Raw genomic sequence first — 23,032 nt, 5'->3', positions numbered from 1 at the left:
TTTAAATGCGTCCAGATATAAAATCCTGATCCTCAAAACGCATAAAGTGACCCGGTGTAAACAGGGTCAAAAGTACGGAAAAGTACTTCAAAAGCATTTGAAATCACACGCTCAAAATGCTTGGCTGTTTCACAGTATCTACTGGTTTGGGTGGTTGGCCACATTTTTGACTAACCCATGTATTTACACTCTTGCAGGAAGAACTGATAGTTTATTGATTTCAAATATATGAATAGCCTAAAAACATGGAAATGACTTCTGAGAAGAGGCTAAGATAAGCTTGGCGAAGCAGCCTCAGGCAGTAGATTCTGTGTGACGCTTGTAATTCGCAAGTCCTTCATTATTTTACAAGAAAAAGATCAGTTCTGTGACCAAATTACAGTTAAACATATACTACAACCACATCTTTGAGCTTCAGCGCCAGGAACTGTGCCTCCAAATGTAAAGCTACCACAGCTCCAGTTTAGCAACACTACGCAGAGACGGAAACCTATAGTCTGAAATCAGGCAGCCCTTAAACAGTCCTCAGATAGACCACAGTTGTAAGACAGTTAGACAAAACTAAATTTGGTAACAGAATTTAGAAATAAACACATGCTCTGGATTCACAACATCTGCTTAGCAGCTACTGGGAAAAGTACAGTTTTGTGACCAAACTGAAGATAACAATATCCTACAACCACAACTGGTTGTATGGCCACATTCCTTACAAACCCATTTACACCCTTTCAGAAGGTTTAGATAATTTATGCATTTCAAATACACAAATAGCCTAAAAACAGCTCTGATGGTGGCTGTACCCCATCATTAAGGAATACGGCATGCAGTTCGACTCATTGAGGATGCACTGCATGGCCTGTCTAAAGCTGCACTTGAGTGCTGCCTGTGACAAAACCACTAACCTTCTACAGTATGTTATTACAAAGCACCAGAGCTAACCTCATCTGCTTCAAGTGGTCTGGTAAAAAAAAAAGTCAACCCTAACCACTGATTTTCTCAGACGGGCACAAGAGGTGTCCCTTCCAATTAACAGTAAGAATACAGAACGGGGACGTCTGCTTGGTATGACTGAAAACAGAAAGTATAAATAATATGAATGAATTCGCAGAAATGTTCCAAAAATTATCTTGAATTGCAGTCTTGGAGATACAAGGTCTGCTTTGGTAATAATACAAGGCCACTTAATCCATTCGTTGCCTCAGCAATCATAGACCTTGCTGTTTTACAACCCCTGATATAATTTCATTGATATCATTAAAACTGTGATGATATTGTGCTGTGTTGAACTTCCCTGGAGATAAAGGAATGATAATTGTGGTTGGAGATTCTGGTGTAACGACTACAGGACCTGGAGTGCAGATAGTTAAGCGTCTGTATGATCGGGTATCTCCTTACCATGACCAGGGATTATGATAAACACTCACCAATAAACAATAGGGCAACATGTAAACTATCAAGCGATATATTTGAAGAACACTGAGGGCACCACTAAAAGATAAATATCCTGTCAGGATAAGAACCACTTAAAATAGTTTGCCTACAGCATACATTGGCCCTAGAGACTCTATAAGAGTGTTGCTAACTGCTGGCTTTAACAGCACATCTGAATTGAGGACAGTGTAGTGGAATTAATGGATTTAGAGGATAGAACCATAGTCAATATAAACAGCTATTACAAACCTAGCTATAAACCTAAAAAATAGTCTAATTATAGAGGAATAAATACATATATCCAATACAAAAATGAAATATCAACTGTGGCCTATAGAGAGCACAAGCAGAAATGTGCACACATAATATGTATGTGTTTAATGCACTCAGCAGTACTACCTACTGACATAAAAAAAAATAATAGGCCTATATATTGGAATTAGGCTAACCAAAGCTGAATCTCAAATGCCTCTGTGTATTCCCTATATGGAGCACTATACAGCTCACAAAGACATAGCCTTTACAATCAAATGGTTTTTAAAAGTCCAGCAAGCAGACATGCAGCCTGTGACTGAATCCCAAATGTATCTCTTGGGCAGTTAATAAACTAACTGGATGTTGGAGCTATTAATTACAACCAACGCTGTGCACTATATAGGGAGTAAGGGGCCGTTCAGCATTCAAGCTTGGTCGCGCTCCAGCAAAGTACAGCTTCTAGCAGCACAGCATTCACTGTGCTTCGGTGTAGCATAAGTACAAGCTACAAACACCCCCCCCCCCCCCCCCCCACGTTTCCAATTTCTAATTACCATCCAATTAATAATAATTAATAAGAATTGACTTCTATAGGGTTACAAATGCAATTTGTTGAGGCAACATTATGTGAGAATTAGTATTTCTTGCTCCTGGGCTAGTAGGAAAGTATAGCCACTTATAGGCACTTAAGGAGGATAAGTTTTACACATGCATTTCTGGACAAGCTGAGAGATAAAGAGTCAGACACAGAGTTTTACACCAATTTGACTCGGGTTATGCAGCATTTTGACAGTTCTCGCAAGTGTTGTCCTGCCCATGTCACCAATCTTACATAGTGCAGTTAGCAGCGTGGGAATGTTAAAGGTCAGTGAAGCATTAAAATGGTCTCGAAGCTGTTATTTAAAATAAAAAATTTGATTATCTGCCGATCCCAAATTTTAAATGAGCTTATCCCCATTTCTTTAGCAACACCCTGATCTGCCCACCTGATTAGTTATTCGCCATTCCCACAGCACCCATTCTGTGTACAGTGCACATAATCAACTGATGCAAACTGACCAGACTTATCACATGAATACACACTGGCCTGGACTTCTAGAATGCCTTGAATTGAGCAGCTTGCTTGCTTTTGTAGGACTTCTCTGAATCTTTAAAAACACACTGGTTTGATCCAGTCTTCCCGCTGTAAGCAGCTGTCTGTCGATGTCATTTTTCATCTCAGGATAAACAACACGTTCTGATGAACTACGGCAAACAGGCCGAAGTGGTTGGAGAAAACAATGAAGAAAGAAAAGAGGAGCATGCTTTATATTCCATTTGATACACTTTTCCAAGATAAAGAGCCCTCATTGGGCTGGCCATTTGTTTCAGAGGCACAAAATGCACACTACTGAAGATAGCTTCTGCTGTTTACTAGCTCTGTGTATGCGTGTGTGTGTGTGTGTGTGTGTGTGTGTGTGTGTGTGTGTGTGGTGGGCTGAACAGCTGTGACCCGTCACCCAAGACGGCCAGCCAGTGGTCATGAAGAGCCTTGTATTTTGGCCAATGTTCAGACGGACCTCTGGCTTCTGGCCAGTCAGCTGTTCGGTGCTTACTGGCCAATCCAGTATTCAGCGGAGGTTGGTGCCATGGTCATTCACTGCGACTACAATGTCTATTGACAAATGGATGAGAAAGAGACTGCAAGAGTAGGCTGTACACTACACACTAGGGAGGATATGCATGTCATATTGCCTTTATGTTGATTTATATTGCACTGCGGATGTGCCCTGAAATACCTGTGCAAAGGTTTTAGGCACCTGTAAAATTAGTAATAAAAATCTCCTTAATTGGGCAGCAAGTGTATATTTGCTCAGTAAAACAATAATATTAGAATAAATACTAATAACATTTATACAAAAAGTACTGGCTGCTGTGCTTTCTTGCTAAGTTTTAATGTGTTTGTGTTGACTTGCATCTGTTCTAATGTGGCATTATGTTTTTACAGGAACAACACTCTTATCGCTGAGGTAACTGGATTATGTAATGTACAAACGCAAGATGATTAAGGACAAAGATTATTTTTGCTGAGCCACATGAAGGCTTTGATTTATGAAAAGGTACTTTTTTTTGTTACTCTTATCAAAAACTACAGTGTTTAAGTACCAGTGTCCGTTATCGGTACTGCTTTGGTATCTGTAGTGTTTTAGGTGTTCGCCAAGAAAAGCCTCAGGTCAGAGGCAAATTTGGTGTTGGTTCAGGGCTGGCTCTGCGGATCTGTGTGAACTGCTGAAAGACCTTTCCGAGATCTGAGAGCTTGCTGAGAGATTGACGATGCCTCGCAAACCCCCAGAAAAAAGAGCATGTTTAATATCTGGACCTGTCTGCGAATTTGCGTAGTGTGGAAAAAAGTGTTGCGACTACAAGTTTTTATAGTAGAGCTGCCGCGATTAGTCACCATTGCCAACGTAGTAGGTATTAAGCAGTCTTTATTAACCATTGGTATGAAAGCTATGTAAATCTGTTGTTCTTGTGGCCTCTAATAGTTATTAACGCCATTTATTTGTCTGCCTTCTACCATATAATTAAATTTAAATACAATACACACATTTAAAAATGAATCTTTTAAATTAACCGACTAATTGACAAAATAATCAATAGAAACTAGTCAGCAGCCCTACAGTACATATAGTACATAATAAGAGAGCAAGACACTGGATGAGAAGAAAGCAGAGGGTGGAGTTATACAACATCAGTAAGCATGGCTACAGTTCCTCGTTCTGCTTGGATCCAAGAAATGGAGGAACATTTAGTTGAACTGGAGAACCAAGGCCATCTGCCTACGTGTCATTATGTATATGTTCGTTTCTTTAGCGTGCTGGGTGGAAGGACCTTTGTGGGTCAGTTCATGAGCGTGATCTGTTCAGACCACATCTTCAGAAGTAGGTGACATGAAAAAGATAATGTGAACACCAAACATAAACAGCTGGATTTGGGCAGTAAATCAGACTTGGGCCACTTTTACCTGCTGTCTAAATGTAGTCTTAAAGGCTCTGAAAAAAAAACTTCATTGTTTGGGGAATAGGTAGATGCGAGGTCTGACAGTAGCACAGACACCTTGACTTTAAGTGGTAATTTAAATTATAAAAAGATAGACTTGCTTAAGTGGTTTCTGACACTGTGAGAGATATTGTTCCCTATAAATATGGACAACACAGTGTCAAATAGCTCAAGCTAGTAGTAGCAGCTGTCCTGAAGCTTGAAATATATTTGGGATATGGGAAAAATGCCCCCCAAACACCCTGTGCCAAAATGCCTTTTCATCTGGCCTGGGCTGGAATGATTTTCAGCAGTATGAACTCAAACCCTGCACACACTCTCTCTCTCTCTCTCTCACACACACACACACACACACACACACACACACACACACACACACACACACACACAAACAAACACATTCTGATAGGTCTCCATTCCCAAATCTATTGTCTGTTCACTTCCCACAGTGCTACTGGTCTAATGTGTACAGCACTCCTTAAATTACCCACCGCTGCTCTCAAATCCAAAACAAGCCTCTGTAAACAATACAAATAGTCTAATAAAACTCGGCTAGAGATTCTTAACTGCAGCGGATGTGCCTTAGTTAAGCTTCCTATGGTCGTACGGCATCCAAACCTGGCAGCCTAGGGCAAATGCTCCTCTAATCTCATGTAACAGAGGCTCATTCCGTTGTCTCACGAGCGCATACGTACGTACCAAAACCCCTGAGTTCTTACTGCAACGTGTTTGACCAACGTTTGCTTGTTGCATGACTTTGAGAGACGCTCCGACATGGGCATGCTAGAGAAAACCACAACCGCCGCTTGTTGTCAAACGCAAACTGTGGCTGTAAACAAAGGTGTTATGTAAGTGATCGGAGGTGCTGAGTAAGGAGGAGAGGGAAAAGCCACCCCGTGGCGCAGTCTTCACCCTAGTGAGCACGCCTTCCAAAGCTGCTTGGTCATGAGATACCCGAACACGGGCAAAAACAACCCCTCCGAAGTCAGCAGCCCAGGGGAGCAGCCTTCCGCATTAAAACTGCATGGAGGGCATTTCACCCTAGATTTGCATGCAGTTTGCATCTATATGGATAGAATAACAGTATCCTGTGTTACATTGTAGACCTATGCATGGTATATAGTCAAAGTGGAAGAGATTATATGCAGCACCAGAGTAGGGTGGGTGATATGTAGGGCTGTGTATTGGTGATACGTGATATGTCTCACAAGACAGGGGTTACGATTCAATTTATTGCAATATATTGTAATACTGTAAACAAAGGCTACTTCCGGTTCCTAAATACACCATAATTCAACCGAACACTCTCCCCAGAGTTTCCACTCCACCAAATTGAAACATTTTCAACTCCAGCTAAAAAACTCCACTTATGTGTCCATTTTAATGCCGCAACCAATGAAATGAGAGTTCAACTGAAGCAGAGTGAACGCAGGGCTGAACGGTGGAACAGATCTGCTCATATTTGAGATTGGAAATTAGATTAAAAACACACTTAAAATGTTGCTAAGGTTTACACAAACTTAGTGGAAGAAAGAATAATGTTTTAATGCTCCGTCTTTTATGCTCCGTTTTAATGCTTTATTAAAATAAATAACTAAAATATGATAATGGCAGAATGCCTTTTTTTCGGAACAGTATATGCAGTTACTACACACCTATGTTTGCTTAAAACCTCTGTATTAACGGTCTGAATCAGGGGTGTCTGTTTGATCGTGGGGAGGGCAGAGGGCACGAGAGCCAAGCCATGATTTTACTGATGAGTTTTTCTTGAGACCTAAAGCTGTTCAGTCTGATGCCTAAAGTATAATGTGCAAACCATTCATAGAGAAAGCATTTATATAGATATTGCATTTGTTAGACACGAAGAATGTGGCATTAACAAAGAACTTCAATTAACTCAGCATATATAAGATATCATCACTTGCCATTTTTTTTGCCATTTCTCACTTTTTGGCACAATCCAAATCTAGCAGTTGTTCTTTATATTGCTGTCATTTTATAGACTTCTACTGTACTTCATTCTACTGTAAAGTACAAGCATCACAGCATCTATATGTTCATGTGTGGGAATACTAGTGTCTAGCCAGTTACCTTTAAACTTGTTGGTTGGTGTGGTGTAACAAATAACACCACTACCTGCCAGTGCCACACCATGCAGGAGACCGGAGTTCAATTTCCAGTCTAGATGACTATGCTGCGCTACAACAATAACAGCCCTTGGGCAAGACTCCCAATACTACACTGGCCCACCTCTCTAATATGAGTAACCTTGTTAGTCGCTCTGGATAAAAGCTAAATGCTGTACAGGCCTATCAACACCAGTGGGTCACTTCAGGACATACTGACCCCAAAGATATGGGAAAATGGAAGCCAGAGAGAATGGCCAATCAGCTGGCTCTACGCTCTAGAAACCGATGCGGACGCCTGAGGGCTTTTGGCTGTCTGGACTGGACAGTCGGCTCCCTACAGGTACCGAGAACAAAATGCGCACACGCACACACACACACACACACACACAAACACACACAAAGAAAGAGATTAAAGCACAGAAAAGATAAACAAGAGAGCGAAGAGGGGAGATGTTGCCTCGCTTCTACCTCTACGCAGTGGGGGGGTTTCTAAACAGCACTGTTTCGGAGTTGCGTAAGCAACTCCTAAAGAGAGCGAGCGAAATGCGGCAGATTAGCCGTAGCTGAAGTCCAGCTAGGTGACCTCAAAAAGAGAAAAAAGAGAGAGTGAAAGAATGGGAGAGAGACACAGTTGGACAAAAAGTCAAAGATAGAAAGGAAGAGACAGATAGAGAATGAGGGTGGAGAGAGAGAGAAGGGCATGGTGTCTGTTGATTCTGTCCTATCTGACACGGAAAGAGCTCACGGTCCCGGAAGTTGTGCGGGAGCATGAGAGCTTAATGACCTGGAGTGGATACAAGGTGAATGTGTGTGTGTGTGTGTGTGTGCTTAGAAGCTTTTCCACTTACTCTAATTCCAAAAAACAAACCTGGAACAATACAGAGGTGACTGAGGTGAAAAAAAGACTGATGTAGGGGGGAACCAGATTGATGCATGCCCTACCAACTATGTCTAAATTAGCCAGGCAACAGACTGGCAGCGTACAGCTGATAGCTCTGTTGCACCTAGCTGCATATCAACAACTGATAAAAGAATGGAACTTCTGGAAAGGTCAGGATCTCAAATCTCTCTGAAGATAAGCCACACGACAACAATGAGAAGTTTGTCAGATCACAGTCAAAGGTTAGAGGACAATATGTAATATTGCTGTAATCACCCCGTGGGGCTGCTACGGCCTTTGGTGTGCAGATGTGACAGCACATCCAGGACGGGTCTCAGTTAGGCTGTCTACAAAGCAGTTTTCAAGGTTGTTTGTTGTCAGATTTGAGCACAGAACTAGGGATGCACAATGGCAGCAGAACTGCCTATAAGCAAAACACAGAGGAAAAGGTGTACCTGGAAGTAAACAAAGGCGGTTAGCACGGTGAAGGCGCATGTAGACTGGTAGAGAGTGTTTATAGTGAGTACCTGACACTTCAAAAGTTTGTAGCTGACTCTGCGCCTTCATGGAGACTTGAAAGTAATAGCTCTGACTAGACTTTCAAAAAAAGTAAGGCTTGCTGCACTCTGATCAGATCCATCAAGTTTGACCAAAAGCAAGACGCGTGCTCTACCTCAATAACAAGTCAGTGCAGGCTTATTTTTATCTGAAGCCACATCTAAATCCTTCACTTTTGCTTTGCTTACCACAGGCAAATGAACAGTTGCGAGAGGCTGAAAACAATTTCCAGTTTAACTGGCATGCCTCCCTCACGAAAAAAAAAAGCCCCAAAAACTTCCATTAGGTTCTCTAAATAAGTATTACTACTGTGCTCTCCAAAACCTTGCTTTCTCTTCTCCCCCTGCTTCAGTTTTTTCTCTTCGGCCTCGCTTGAAGGTTAGCAGGGAAAAAACACACTGTATCATTTCTCAGATGAAAAGGAAGAGAAGACCACAGGGGGCAAAATTGTTTGCCTGACATAGACCACGTCTTCGTCAGCACAGCGTTACAGGATCAGCGTAACTAAAAAATGCTAAGTTAACAATAAACAGACGTTAGGAGCTACCTGAATCTGAATGATACCACTTACATAGAGATAGCTATTTACGTTCACTGTAAACATTAGCATTTTTACTGTATTGATCCTCTAAGCTCCGCATTGAGTTACGCATACAAACATGACATGGGACTCAAGCAAAAAAATAACACATTTAGTTAAGTTTAATTAAATTAAAACCTTGTTTTTTTACATTTATTTAATGACACCTTGATAAATAGTGAAAAGTAATTGTTTAATTAATTGTTTAATAGACTGTTAATAGCATTTTGGTTGGTGTGGCGCAACAGATAACACCACTACCTGCCACTGAGCTACCACACCACGTGGGAGACTGGGGTTCGATTCCCAGTCAGGGTGACTATGCTGCGCTACACCAATAAAAGTCCTTGGGCAAGACTCCTAACACTACATTGGCCCACCTCTGTAATATGAGTTACCTTGTAAGTCGCTCTGGATAAGAGCGTCTGCTAAATGCCATAAATGTAAATGTAAATTTTCTGACCCCCTCATTTTGTTTCATTTTCGGTGTAAATAAATGATTAAAATGTAAACAAAGATATTCAGAGTGGTTTGGTGAGAAATAGTTGTAGAGAAACTTTAGTGAAAAAAGTTTAGGGATTTGCGATATACCAAAAATATTCTATTACAATATTTATTGCAATATTCTAACACAGACAAAAAGCATCAGTAGATTTTTCAAAACTGCTACTAACATATTATCCCAAGCCTATTACAGTGATTTTTACCCCCACATCTGCAGCATTCAGGCCAAATAAGCAGGACGAATTACACTCTCTCCATGAAGCAATGTAAGGCATCAAGCTACTAACCAAGCTAACCCTGTTTATGTGCATAATGATTTTGACGATTAAGTATAAAAGCCAGTTTCTTGAGTTATTAGAGGTTTTAGCTTTTCCACACCGCACAATTTAAATTTAGCTGAAAATTCAAGCTGCAACAATCAATGTTCCTGCCAGTTATCTGCACTTTTGTTGATCACTGTTCTGATACAGATCTGATTAGGCTCAATTATTTGCTCCACTCAGCGTTTGGCGCTTTGCGTGCCCTGCTGGAACAGCCTGCCCTTTAGAACACTCGATTACGCGCATCTTGGTGACATACCATGCCCAATGCAAATCCAATAAGGCGGATTAAATGATCACATTAATATCAAAGCAAGAGTGGTTGTCATGGCCTTTGAGGCCAAATCTACTGAACTGTACCCGCAGGACAATGGAGGCATCGCTAATATACTGTAGCACTATCAAGGCCGCAGCAAATTCAGCAAAGCAGAGAGGATCAGGGAACATTTAAGGACAACCAGTACATCCATAGCTCATATAGCTGCATGTCTGAAATTTGATTATCTTCCCAGTCACTTGACCAATGACTAGGCCAACATAAAAGACACACAGCCTTTTTTAACCCTGGTCTAAACATTGGCGGTCTTCCACCGAAAGAATGATATGTTGGCAACATGCTGATATTTTATTGTTATTATGATACATGTTCTTATTTAGTGCTTGTAAATGAATACAATGTGTTACATGAACAGAACTCTTGTCAAAGCTACTAAACAGAATTGTGTTGGTGGAAGACATTTTACTAGTTTGCAACAACTCTTCACATTTAACATCACATAGTACAAATGTTTTCACTGTACTGAAAGATTTGCATAACAGTTGCTAAAATTTCATTTCATACTTGTGTCAGTATATCATGATAGATAACACATATCATAATAATGACTTTAAATATCATGGTTTAATTCAATTCTTTCCATATCATCCACCACTACTATACACTGTAAAACACTATCCAGATTAGCTTTGCAACAAGATGTCTGTTCTATGTATGTTCAGTTCATACAGGATAAATAAAAAAGCCTGATGTAAATTACTGGGATGGGCCTGGCTACTTAATCTACGCATCACAAAAGCGCAGTAGCTGCATCCCACAGAGTCTCTAATCATGTAATATCGACAAAAGCAACTTCAGTTGGTTAAATCCCCCTGTTAATGCCCTGCCATGCCATCATGTAAAAGACGTAAAAGCATTGCATTGTCTGTGGTCTTTACCCGCTCCTCTCCTTTCTAACGAAGTATCTAAGTGCCTAACTAATGAACTGCAGCCATGTATCATATTATGTATATTCACAGGAAACTACTGGGGTGACTGGAATGCCCCTATTACCCATACTATGTACCAAGATATGTTAAGTGAATGTGTCATACTGTCATGCGTATACTTGAGACAGACAATACACATTAGCTTGTTTTTAAAATGCACTTTGCTTTTGAAGTACTTTTGTTTTTACTGTAGGTTCAGATGTGACATTAGATGAATTAAGTAAGGAACACTGCAGGTTGCTTACCGGTCTAGACGTTTAATACCGTTCCTGTTCTTTTCCTTCATTTCCATTACAGAAATGGCATAGAAACAGAAGTACAGCTACAATAAAGATGCTTTTTTTTCCATCCAAACACAGTGGCTTGGAATGCAGGGTGACCGGTGAATGTAAAGGCCTGGAATCTTTCTCCCCATCTGCACAATCATCTCAGCATAAATCACGACTCTACTGTGTGAATGAATTTTGCAGAAATACAAAATCATCTAGGGGAATTTGTGGAATTTGTGATTTACAGTTATGGGTTCTGGATGTCACATTTTAAGGTCTGGAGGCAGAGTTCCTAAGCTTTTGGGGTCAGCTGGGCGCTTGTGAAAAGGTTAGCTGAATGTTTAACATGTGTAAATCAAGGATATATCTAGGACGTATGACAGCATACTCACCACAGTATAGCCCCTATGTTCGTAGCTGATGGGAAAATCCTGTTACTCTAGTTTTTGTGGAAGCTCCTGTTAAGTTTTCAGTCAAACAACATCTTGACAAGACTGTCAACGACTGATAACGAACAATAGCCAATGCAAAACTATGCTATCTACAGCAGGTTTTTGACACAATTGACTGCGTACTAGTGTCAGACTTTAAAGCATGAAAAACTGAATTACTTGGCATAGCTGAATAGTTTGGTACAAGGAAGTGACATACCATGGACCTCAAAGACCTCCTCATTCAAAGGCAAATCCTGCTTGCGAATATATCTATGCCGATGGGCGTGTTGGTCTCGGAACTAGGTGTGTTCAGGTACATTTCTAGCATATTGCTATCTTGGCAATGGAAAACACAGGTGTCCACTGACTGAAAACATCCTAGGCAGATGTCAACAGTTAGATGGCCAGAACAGAAGTCAGACTGCACCTGGCTCTTAAAGAAAGCGGAAAGTGACACGTTGATTGGTTTATTGCATGTTAGGCCCAAAACCCACCCATGAATGATTAAGAGACTTAAAACATGCCTTTTGCGCGTTTCATACAAAAGTAACAACATAACGCAGAAGAGCCTCTGATTGGCTTCATTGCACCTTTCCTACTCATTACAAAGCTCCTCCTCGGCATTATTGTTATTGATCCCTGCATTTTTTCCAAATGTGCTGAGAGGGCAGGAGATCTGCAGATGCTGAGATTGGACACACTCTCTGAAAACCTCTAGCCTTTCAAATAGCGGGCTAGCGACACACTCAGCCTCAGATCCGATTTACAATACTGGGTTCAATTTCGATTATTTGATAATCTTGCAACATTTTAAACATAATTTGAAAAAAAAGACTGTATTCATGTTGTTGCATAATTTACTTAATGAGACAACAGCTGGCAGCAGGGTGGCACACTGCATGACCATGCTGGAGTGAGGTTTAAATTGGTGTCGGTTGTTTGCACATTTTGGTGTTTAATCATTACATCTGCGTCAGATATCTTTAATAAAATACTTGGATTCACATTCTTGCACAGTCATACCACTTTAAAACCTCTAGCTATTTTCAACTGTAGCCCGTCACTTAAGATGAACATCTAAAAGCAGAATATCACGCTCAAACTACTCAAACACTCTACTAGCCCACAGGACAAAAACACACAGTAAACAACATAACATCACACAAATCCTGTTTCTGCTTTCTGCTGATATTGGCCAGATCGCGATATCCATAAGTACCAATATGCCAGCTCTAGGCAAGGTCTCTTAGCAAGGTCATAAGTATTCAGTAGGAGTGTAACAAAGCACACACCACTTCTTCCTCCAAGCTCTGGACTCTTTAGTAGATTACGTATCTACATAGACACAGACATAATTTTTCTTTAAATCTACCTAAAATACGGTGACAATATTGAGTAATCCTGAGCATCATACACTGAACCATGTTGTGGCTCAAACGAGCACACAGAATTGAACTAGCATTGTAGATACACTTCTTCGTCTTTTAAACGAGCTCACAGAGCTTAAAACGAGCAAGTGTGTGACTGCTATTGCTGGAAAACGAACGTTGATTTACTCAGACGTTGCTGTGGAAAGAGACACGCTGCGTGCCGGGGGAAGCGGGGTGGATGATCTAGTGGAACTAGTGGAAAGCTGATTGTCGTGTCACGTTTAAAGCTGGACGATCCACGCTGAACATTTCAATCCCACCGGTGGGATCATACTACCCAGGGACTAGCCACGAGAAATACCACTTGTGGAACCATACTTGCTAAAGGGTTAAATCAATGAGACCACAGATAGCACACACACACTGTAGCTCACATGTTTTACACAGGCTGAAATTTAGGTACCTAGCTAGTCTTTTGGTAATCAAACAACAAAAAAAAAATGAAATGCTAAGGCCAAGTTGACCCAGCTAACGTTACTGTCTTAGCTCAGCACAGCTTGTATCTTTAAATTAAGTGCTCTACGCCAGGCTGCAATCTTTGCCACTGAGGCAAATCGAGTGCTGTGATCTGTAAGCAGTGGGTGAAAGATGCCATGTGTATAAATAGTTGACAATGTTTGTTTTGCAGCCAAGTTTCACTGCTATTTCCTGATATTAGTACCTTTCCACATGCATCTGCTGTGAGTGTGGGCCTGTTTTGGCCTGTTTTATTCCTGTTTTGAAGGATGCATTTTTCGCTTCAGTAACAGTGATGAAATATATTTCAATGAAAATGTGTAGAATGTATAAACCTAGTTCACTGGAACTGGACTGAGCAAGTCAGCGTCTATTAAAGCTGTGTTTGTTGCCTTCGTTGCCACCTTAGCATGGCTGTCTTTGTGGAGAGGCGTGAACCGTTTCCACTGCAAGGGGTTCCAGCCCCGCCCCTTTCATCCCTCATTGCTCCCTAGCAGCTCAATATGTCAGTCATTTTTTATGCACAGAGAGGCAACAGTGTTCTAGTTAGCCCTATAGCAGAGATGTGTGGAAGCAATCTTTTTATTCAACTCTATTAATTAATCAACATATCTGGAGTAGATCAGTGATCTTAAAATACTTAATGTGGCATGTCCCAAGTGCTGGCAGGGCAGGACGTTTTGGACCAAAGTCCACCCTAAAAACCCTGCATCTCTAAAAAGCCACCAGCAGAGAGCAGCATACAGTGACGCAAAGCTCCCGCCAGCCTGTAGTGATCGGGGAAATAGAAATGAAAGCCAAAATCCTCTATTTAATCATTTTTCTTCTCAAGCTTTGCACTGACACTGTTATGCTGGGAGCTTGTTTATGTTTACATGACCCCAATTTCTTTGCAAAAAACAAAAGCAAACAAAAGAAGCTGCTGACGGATGATCTGAGCAGAATGGCACCATTTACATTGTAGACATGTCTGCAGTGAATCTGTATGATATAATCTAACTTGTTGCTTTTGTAAACATACAATATATGTCCAAATGTGTGTGGACACCCTTTCTATTTCATGCATTCATCTACAATAAGCTCAGCCATTGCTGACACAGATATGCAAAAGTAAAGTCCCTGTAGAGAAGTACTACCAGTAAAATAGGACTCTCTGGAGCAGATAAACATGAACCTATTATCGCCATGTCTAATGCCAGGTGTGGGCTAGAAGGGCATAACGCCCCCCCAAGCTTTACCCGTAGCTGAGGTGAGAAGCAGTGGGACTGTCTTCTCTGGGATGATGGTGGTGTTTAGTTCAATACTTTTAGAATAAGTTAGGTTGGGGATGAGGTGAGGTGGTGACCATCCAACATCCTGACCTCACTAACACTCTTGTTGCTAAATGCAATCAAATACTCACTGCAATGCGTTAAAATCTAGTGGAAAGCCTTCCCTGGACAGTAGAAAATTTCAGAAGTAGATGAGCAGGTGCCGCAATACTGGTCCAAATTCAAATCCAAGTTACCAGTGTTTTTTCCCTTTGTGCTGTAAGTTACAATTTTGTAGAATTCCCTATAATACAAATTCCCAACCTGCACCCCATCAGCCACAAGTAGCTCGGACAAGAGAAGTTGATTACGGTTGAAAATGATGTCCACATACTTTTCCGCACCCCTACACCGATTCCAAGTAACACCACCAGTGACCGGTCCAACCGCACTTAAGAAATCAGCCACTCTGTCTACACTCACTTCAGAAAGCAGCAAATCTGTGCATATTATTCAGATCTGCTTCAGCATTCATGCCCTGCGCAGTTGCTGAATAAACGTTCAACACCACAGCTCGAGCTTTAGACGACCCTGAAACATGGCCCCAAAACGTCAGTGTCTACCTTGCTGCTGGCTTTATCCTACACTTTATCTTAAACATGTTTATTAGCAGTTCTCCATTTTTCGAAAGCTCCTGCAAGAAGAAAAGAGCACCCTATCAAGTGGGTCATGGGAAATGATACCCCTGAAGGGTGGCCCACACATCAGAAAAGCCTTAATAGAACTGCACTCGTTCCACAAAATGCGTAATAATGAATTTCAGTCCCAATGCTGTGGGTAATTTGTTTCTTGTCGGCAGGTTTATGAAAACCAGGAGCATTTCCTTCCTTAGCCAAGTAGCCTATTCAGTAAGAGCAACCACCCCCAAAAAAACTCACTACCACTGACCACAACCTTGACATTACATAAAACCAGATTAGTGCTGGGTGATATAAATAGTCTATAGAAGAATACCATGATATCATCATTAGCAATGTTCAGCAATATAGTGATATAATGCCCGTAAAACAAGGCAAGCACCTGTTGTGTCTATTTTCTATATTCATGACATCCAGGGTGTGGCAGAAAGGCTTGTTACACACTAAGGTGTATTATTATTTAGTAACAACGGGGACTTCTGTAGAACTTGATGGGGTATGTTTTGATAATAGAAGTTTGTAATAACACTTTTGGCCTGCCGGTGGTTCACAGGCTGTGGCAGGGCACAGATGGGTGACAAGTGAAAAGCTGAATAAATGGGAGGACGAACATAAAGAATGGAGATACTCCCATACATAAACGGCACCATGATGGAATTGAGCAATCAATAACCTACTATAATAAAATGCTGAGCCAGTACAGATAACCTTAATTTGCCACCAACGTTGCAACAGCAGACAGTGTGAGACTAACTTTGATAGAAGGTTTGTTATTGTGGCAAGGATGGCAAGGGCTTCAGTCCCAGAAGACAGCTCAGCTGGCCAGTGTTTCAATAGGAGTGGTGACTGAAGTGCCCCCTGCATTTAGATATACAGTATGAGAGAGAGAAGCTGCTTGCAAATTGTGCAAAAGCACAGCACTGCATTTACCTTTACTGACTGCAATTTTCATGCATTACTGTGATACATTAAAAAAACACACACACACACATAGAGGAGCAGCTGCTCCTCAAGTGACTGAGAATGTCAATGCAGGACATGATTAGAGTTTTTTTCAAAAACAGTCCATCCACCACCACACAGAGAGGGAGACTGTAGTACAGCTGCAGAGCATAAACCTCTCATTACAAAGGCAATGTTTAGTGATGTAAAAACACTGGGGATACAAACAGAGAATAACATGATGACACAAGCACTGCTCAATGTGTAGTCTAGAACACTTACAGTTCCAGGGGCTTGCCTTCTCATTCATTCACTTATTCAGTCAGGACAACTGTCTTGTAGCTAATAAGCAACCTGAAAACTGTAACACTGAAACATTAACCAACCAAGACTCTAAATCTACGCTGTGAAAATGACAGTTTTCTTACAGCAGATACCAGTGGAAGAAACCACTTAACACACCTAAAAATACATGTCATGAAAATCATCACCACTGTTAAAGGGGTTCTACAAAGGTTCTGTACTAAAGGCAGTAAAGGAGGTTACATATATACAGAACCAAAGCATCTGAATGCCTGAATTGTCCTTTGCCTGGTTCGATGGTTCTTCTCTATGATGGAGGACCACTGGTTCAAGGGTTGCTGGAGTCACCCTTTCGAGCACTATACATAATAGGGATTTGAGAATTCAGTACACTCTTAGCAAAAGGGGTTTACATAGTACCAAAAAAAGGCTCATTGACCCTTTTGGGTGCTGTATAAAGCTGTTCTTAAAAAGCAGATACAGCTGGTTTTTCATTTCAGAGAAGTGCCATATGACCATGCATGAAAACATGGTTCCTTGACTACTAGAAGCATTGCTTTAATAAAAGACCCTTTTAAAGGCTTATTTTTTCAGTAGTGCAGTGTGGCAAAAAAAAAGTCTAACTTTCAATTAGTTTTTAATTAGACGGCTAGACACTAACTAATTAGACACTAACAATGCATTGTGCTTACATTCGTAACAATAATGGTGCCAAATAGGGATCTTAAGAGTAATGCAATACATGCAATACAAGAACCACTGCCAAAAAATAGCTCTTTAAAAGTCATGATCGTAGCTGTATGAGCATAAAAACTTTAAAATGATATGTATTCTTATATTTCAGCCAGAAACCATTTAGGAGTCTATAGGCAAACAGTATTGTTTGGTGTTGAACATACTGATACATATGATACATACAGGGCAGTGGTGGCTCAGCGGTTAGAGTGCCGGGCTATCGATAACAAGGTTGTGGGTTGGATACCCGGGCTCGGCAAGCTGCCACTGTTGGGCCCTTGAGCAAGGCCCTTTACCCTTTCTGCTCCCCGGGCGCTGGAGTTGGCTGTCCATCGCTCTGGGTGTGTGTGTGTACTCACTGCCCCTAGTTCACTAGTGTGTGTGTGTGTGTGTGTTCACTACCACAGATGGGTTAAATGTGGAGGACAAATACGTGCACCTTTACCTTTTGATACTGATGCACCTAGTTGTTGCTCTAATGTCTTCTATTTCAAGTAGAGGTACAGGGAGGTGGGAGGAATGACAAGGCCGTGCCGGAGTGTGTTGCTGATTAGTGCTGGATGGAACAGGTACAGAACCATGAATAGAAAGCCCATTCTAGACAACGCACATTGTCCCATATTTGCATTGCAATATCATGATTTCTCTAGATGCGTTACTCCACACTTTCCTAATACAGAACCCTTTTAGCTAAGCATGCACAGTATCACTGCTGCTGGTTTCTACAGTACTCTTACAGCACAGTCAGACCATTACTACAGTTTACTACACATTTACTACTATTTTATGACATGCTACTATATATAATCCACTACTACAGATTATAAAACATTTTAATACTGTACCATTAAGGTCTGACTAAATGTTCTATACAGTATAACAATCACAGAACCCTTTTGGTGGTATATAGAACTATTCTAGCTATCTAACTTATAGATTAAACCATAGAAATGAACCTTTAAACCAGGCTAAGACCCCTTTCAGGCATAGTTTACAGGTATGCAGATAGCCTTTACTAAAGAACTCTAAAAGAGCCTCCTTTTTTGATGGTGTACATTAGAAATAGTACACTTCTGAATCTGTGTGTAAGGTCATCGACAACTCCAGTGAACGAAGCAGAGCCTGTCCGTAACGCGCAAGTCAACTTAAACGACCCTTAGCCTCGCTGAACTTGAACATGAAGCCCTGCAGAAAGCCGATAACGTCCCTGATTCTACATTTCGAGGCTTTCGCAGCCGTGTCTGCAGCTGGCCACTAACCTGCAGCCCAGCTGTGTGGGGCGTCAAACGGCTGGGAGTCAGTCTCAGCGCGCTGAGCTCGGTCGGGCTGGGTCACTCCTCTCTGCTCGCCGCTACCCTCGACGGACAGCCTCGTTCCGCGATCCAACGCGCCTCTGATACGGTGCATGTTGCGAAATCCTAATCTACGGCGGCACGAGAGGGACATCAAGCGTTGCTTGTTTGCGTGCTTGCTTGCTTGATTTATTTATTTATTTGTTTGTTTGTTTGTTTATTTGTTTGTTTGTTTACTCCCTCACTCCCTCACTTATTTTCCTGATTGTCTCTAAAGCCTTAGCCTTCACGGCCAGGCTCGAGTTCCACTGCTGCTCGCGCCCATGCCTGTGAGGCTTGCAGGACCACCGTACATGTGACACGGGGTTTAGTTGCACTGGAAAACACTTGACACCGTTTGGTTTCTTTAACTGGTACCAGTTTCTGACCCTCGGAAACATCTGGACAGCCCACATCAGCCTGAGCCAGAGCCAATAGTTGTTTTAACTGGGGAGGTATAGCTATAATAGCTAGCTAGCAGGCAACACAGTCGCCACGACTGCTGTGGCGATACGATACTGCGCTAGCCAGCTGAGAGCTAAAGATGGCGATAGTTTTATGAACGAGAAATGTTAGTAAAACCGCCGTTATTGTGGGTCGGACTTTTGAGCTATACATCGCTCGGACGGCTATTCCTGCAAAACGTCGGCATGACAATCCACTTAAATGACACTGTCGTTTAACACAGCTACAGTTTAAGCCACTTAGCAGCTGGTTCTAGCCCTCACCCCCCTCAGCCTCGCTTGTTTTAACGGTGACTTATCTAGATACACCTAGCTCTAACCGAACTTCACGAACCGCGACGTTCGTGGGGTAGATAACTCAAGTTACACGGCTCCAGCACGGACCGCTCGGCGTTATAACTACTTAATAAGTATTATGTGCTTCGACGGAGACTAGCTAGCTAGATATCTGTTTTCGAAACTGACACCTCCAGTGCCACACACAACCACATCCGCTCCAACACAGACTCAGATCTACGACGCGAGGCTCCGCCGCTCCGCCGCTCCGCCGCTCAGGACGAAAACAAACAAGTCCAAAAACAAACAGGGCGATTCAGCGCTTGCACTTCTCCCGGCTCCTCCGACAGCCTTTAATGTAGGTGCAAAAGCCTCACCTCAAAACTGTCGACCCCTATATGTGTCTCCCCCTCCTCCTCCTTCGCCGTCTCCGTTCGGCAGGGTCGAAGTATTCCCGCGGAGCCGCGTGCGTGCAGGCGAAGACCCCGCTAGACGAATCCAGGCTACCTGCTAGCGAAGAGCCGAAGCTGGAGGTGGGTCAGTACGGTCGAATGGCCTGGAATGACCCCGCAGCGCGACACGGTCTGGCCGGTGCAACTTCAACATGGACCCGGGAGGAGAAGAAGAAGAAGAAGAAGAAGAAGAAGAAAAACGCAGCCTGAGAACTGCAGCGCTCGGATTTGATCGCTATGGGGAATCAGAGAGCAGTTGACTTTGGTGTCAGGGATCAGATTCTTATCTGCAGGTTGGATGGTAGCTAGCCTGTGTGGGGCGGCTAATGCTATGGCGCGGGGGCTATCTAAATGTCAGAAATCTGAAATGTAGCTAATCAGATTAGCTTGACCTATCCTCCCACCAAACCGACTTAACTGGCCTTAATCATTGCAGGTTCAATATAAAGGGCTTTAATGTACTAGCATTACTATTTACATATATGAAAGTTAAGCTGCAAAATGTCCCGTTATACAAATTCAAATATATAACTCTGTATTTTCTACTGTTTCATTTCACAGGCAAAAGGATGCTGTAATTATCAGCATCAGTGTTTAGAAGCCTTTATAAGTTCCTTCCTAACTTCCCCTAAACACTACGAGTCAGTGGACAACTCACTCACTCCATACTTTTCCATACCCAGTAAAGCACAGAGAAGTTTTGAAGAGTTCCCATCAATGGGTTTCACGTCCATACCGGGTTCCATTCACACTTTTCACTGAACAGCATCCTCAGTGTGTCCAGATGTGTCCAGAGATTTGTTTATGCTTCGTAGCGTAGTATAGTTGTTGGACACTGTCAAATATCAGAAGAAACCCCTTAAAACAGGATCCAGTTAATCATCCGTGGAAGGATGTCTGAAACCCTGTGTGTCCTGTGAAATGTAGTGTGCACTACTTTGGGGTTCCGACATTATGTAGGGGTCTCCTAAAAAGGTAGTGCTGCCGTTTTTTTTTTTTAGTGTACTGTAACAATCCCACAGTGCACCTAAATATATAGTATATAGTGTACAAACAATGTACACTGAGCTGACATTGATTACCCATAATTCCTCATGTTGTTTGGTTTGAAGATTTGTGCGCAACTTCTCTGAGGAAGTGTCTGAAATCGTTCATTACCCTGTCAAATTCTGTGCCCTATAATAGTGCTCTATATAGTGGTCTGGATTTTCACATAGGGGAGAGTGAATAGGGCACAGTTTTGGACACGACTGGTAAGGGGTGGAATTTTTTTTTTTTACCTGGTTTTATGATACAAAAGCCGTCTTTTAAGTAATTTGGTCAGAAAAGTTAATATTCTTCTACATTACAACTTCTATTTAAGGGCCAATTTAAAGCACTATTATGCAAGATTTGGCATTTCTTGCTCCTGGGCTCCCCCTATAGACAGGGAGTGTAATTCATGCTATAAGCCACCACTAAAGGACACACTTTTCACACACATTTTACAAGCTGAGAGAAACATCATGTTGCCTGATGCGGTAGAGGAATATTACAGGATTTGACATGAATATGACTCGGGTTACACAGCATTACGACATTCTCACAAGTGTTATCTTGCGCACTTCCCACTTCCCAGTTGCGTACTGCTGTGCGAGCCTGGAGTAGCAACAACAGTAGCTCTATTCTTCCTTTTAAAGTCAGTGGAACATCAACACAATTGTGAAGCTGCTATTTTAAGGCACAAATGCTTCATAATGTTGCTTTAAGTCAGGCAGTCCTTTTCTCCTATGTTGTCTTTCTGCTCTCAATATGTCTTGATATTTCTATGTATTTCACTCATGTTTTAATTTGCTGTAGTTAACAAAGACATCACACAGTTCCAGGCTTGCTGCGTTTACTGCGATCAGGCAATGTGGTTTTGGTGGCTAAGCAAATCAAAGAGTTCCCACAATGTTAAGCTGTTAAACCAGTTCCTTATATAGACAGGCTGCACTTTTGTCTACGCTGATTAACGTTGGTTAGTACTGCAGGTGCTGCAGCCGGGGGGGGGGGATTTGCAATCTAAAATGTCATTTTGTTTAATTTATTAGAATCATTTTGTTTAATAGACACAGCTAGACTTACAGGTAGTTTTGGACATTAAATAAATGATCTGGGTGAAAAAATAAGATAAATGTAGAGTTTAAACTAACAGTAGAAGTGAAAGTCATCCAAGTAGCAGTCATTGGTCCACTTTAGGGCTAGTTTAGTGGCATGTTCCAACAGTATGCTGAACACTATCCTACATTTCTACATTACATTTAAACGAGAGGGTATCCACATGACCACAAACTAAGAAAGACAGTCTATGGACAGTGAGAGAAGATGAAAAGTGGTTGTGACAAAAGCCACATTTGTGGCTGTCAAGCATAGGAAGCTTAATGCACTGTGTGGTGCAGTCCTTAAGAGAGCTGTTATTAAGCTGTTTTGTTAGCTCCAAATTTATTGTGACAAATTGGAGACTTGTCAGTATAAAGGCCTCAGGTTCCCCTCTCATTTTCCCTCTCAAGCTTTCGACAATCCCTCAAGACATAACAAAAAAACAAAACAAAAAGAGACTACTCTTTTGACACATGCCTGTAGGTATAATTAGCTAATCACACTGAGCGACGTTAAATGCGCAGTAAAACGCTTAGTGCATAATATCTCAGAATCCTCCAATACTAAATCTCTCTTCATTTCAGTTTAATTTAGCTTTATTTGAAAACCGTCAGCTTTTTAAAAATACCAGTCCAACCCACTATTGAGCCTAGAGAGCATAGTGGCAGGAAACACTGAGAGGAACCAAGGCTCAAAAGAGGAACCCATCCTTCTTTGGGTGCCTCTGCATAATAGTGTTAACCCCTAATGCTCTGACTTTTATTACGCCCTAAGGATTACTAATTGGTAACTTAATGCAAAACAATGCAAACTGAGTTATAACAGTGGGGAATCCATCGGTGGTTCTAAGGAGTTTAAGACAACCAATATCCAAAGAGCTGGTCGAAGGACACCAGGGAGAAAATTGTA

General features: G+C 41.7%; 1 protein-coding gene across 5 annotated transcripts in view; it reads right to left on the bottom strand.

Moving 5' to 3' along the window:
* The window catches only part of thrb (thyroid hormone receptor beta), a 140,677-nt gene extending 120,428 nt beyond the window's left edge, over positions 1–20,249 (bottom strand). For 3 of the 5 annotated variants that reach the window (XM_072675394.1, XM_072675400.1, XM_072675398.1), the window contains exon 1: positions 19,928–20,249. The gene's annotated coding sequence lies outside the window, so the exon portion shown is untranslated. Of the gene's footprint in view, positions 1–17,924; positions 17,966–18,738; positions 18,990–19,927 lie in introns of those variants that run through there. The other 2 variants (XM_072675395.1, XM_072675397.1) reach the window with 2 other exon arrangements.
* Between the last annotated feature and the right edge of the window lie 2,783 nt (positions 20,250–23,032).

This window comes from Salminus brasiliensis, chromosome 3, assembly GCF_030463535.1.
Source record: "Salminus brasiliensis chromosome 3, fSalBra1.hap2, whole genome shotgun sequence".
Classification (NCBI taxonomy): Eukaryota; Metazoa; Chordata; class Actinopteri; order Characiformes; family Bryconidae; genus Salminus; species Salminus brasiliensis.
This window is presented reverse-complemented; position numbering and strand designations above follow the sequence as displayed.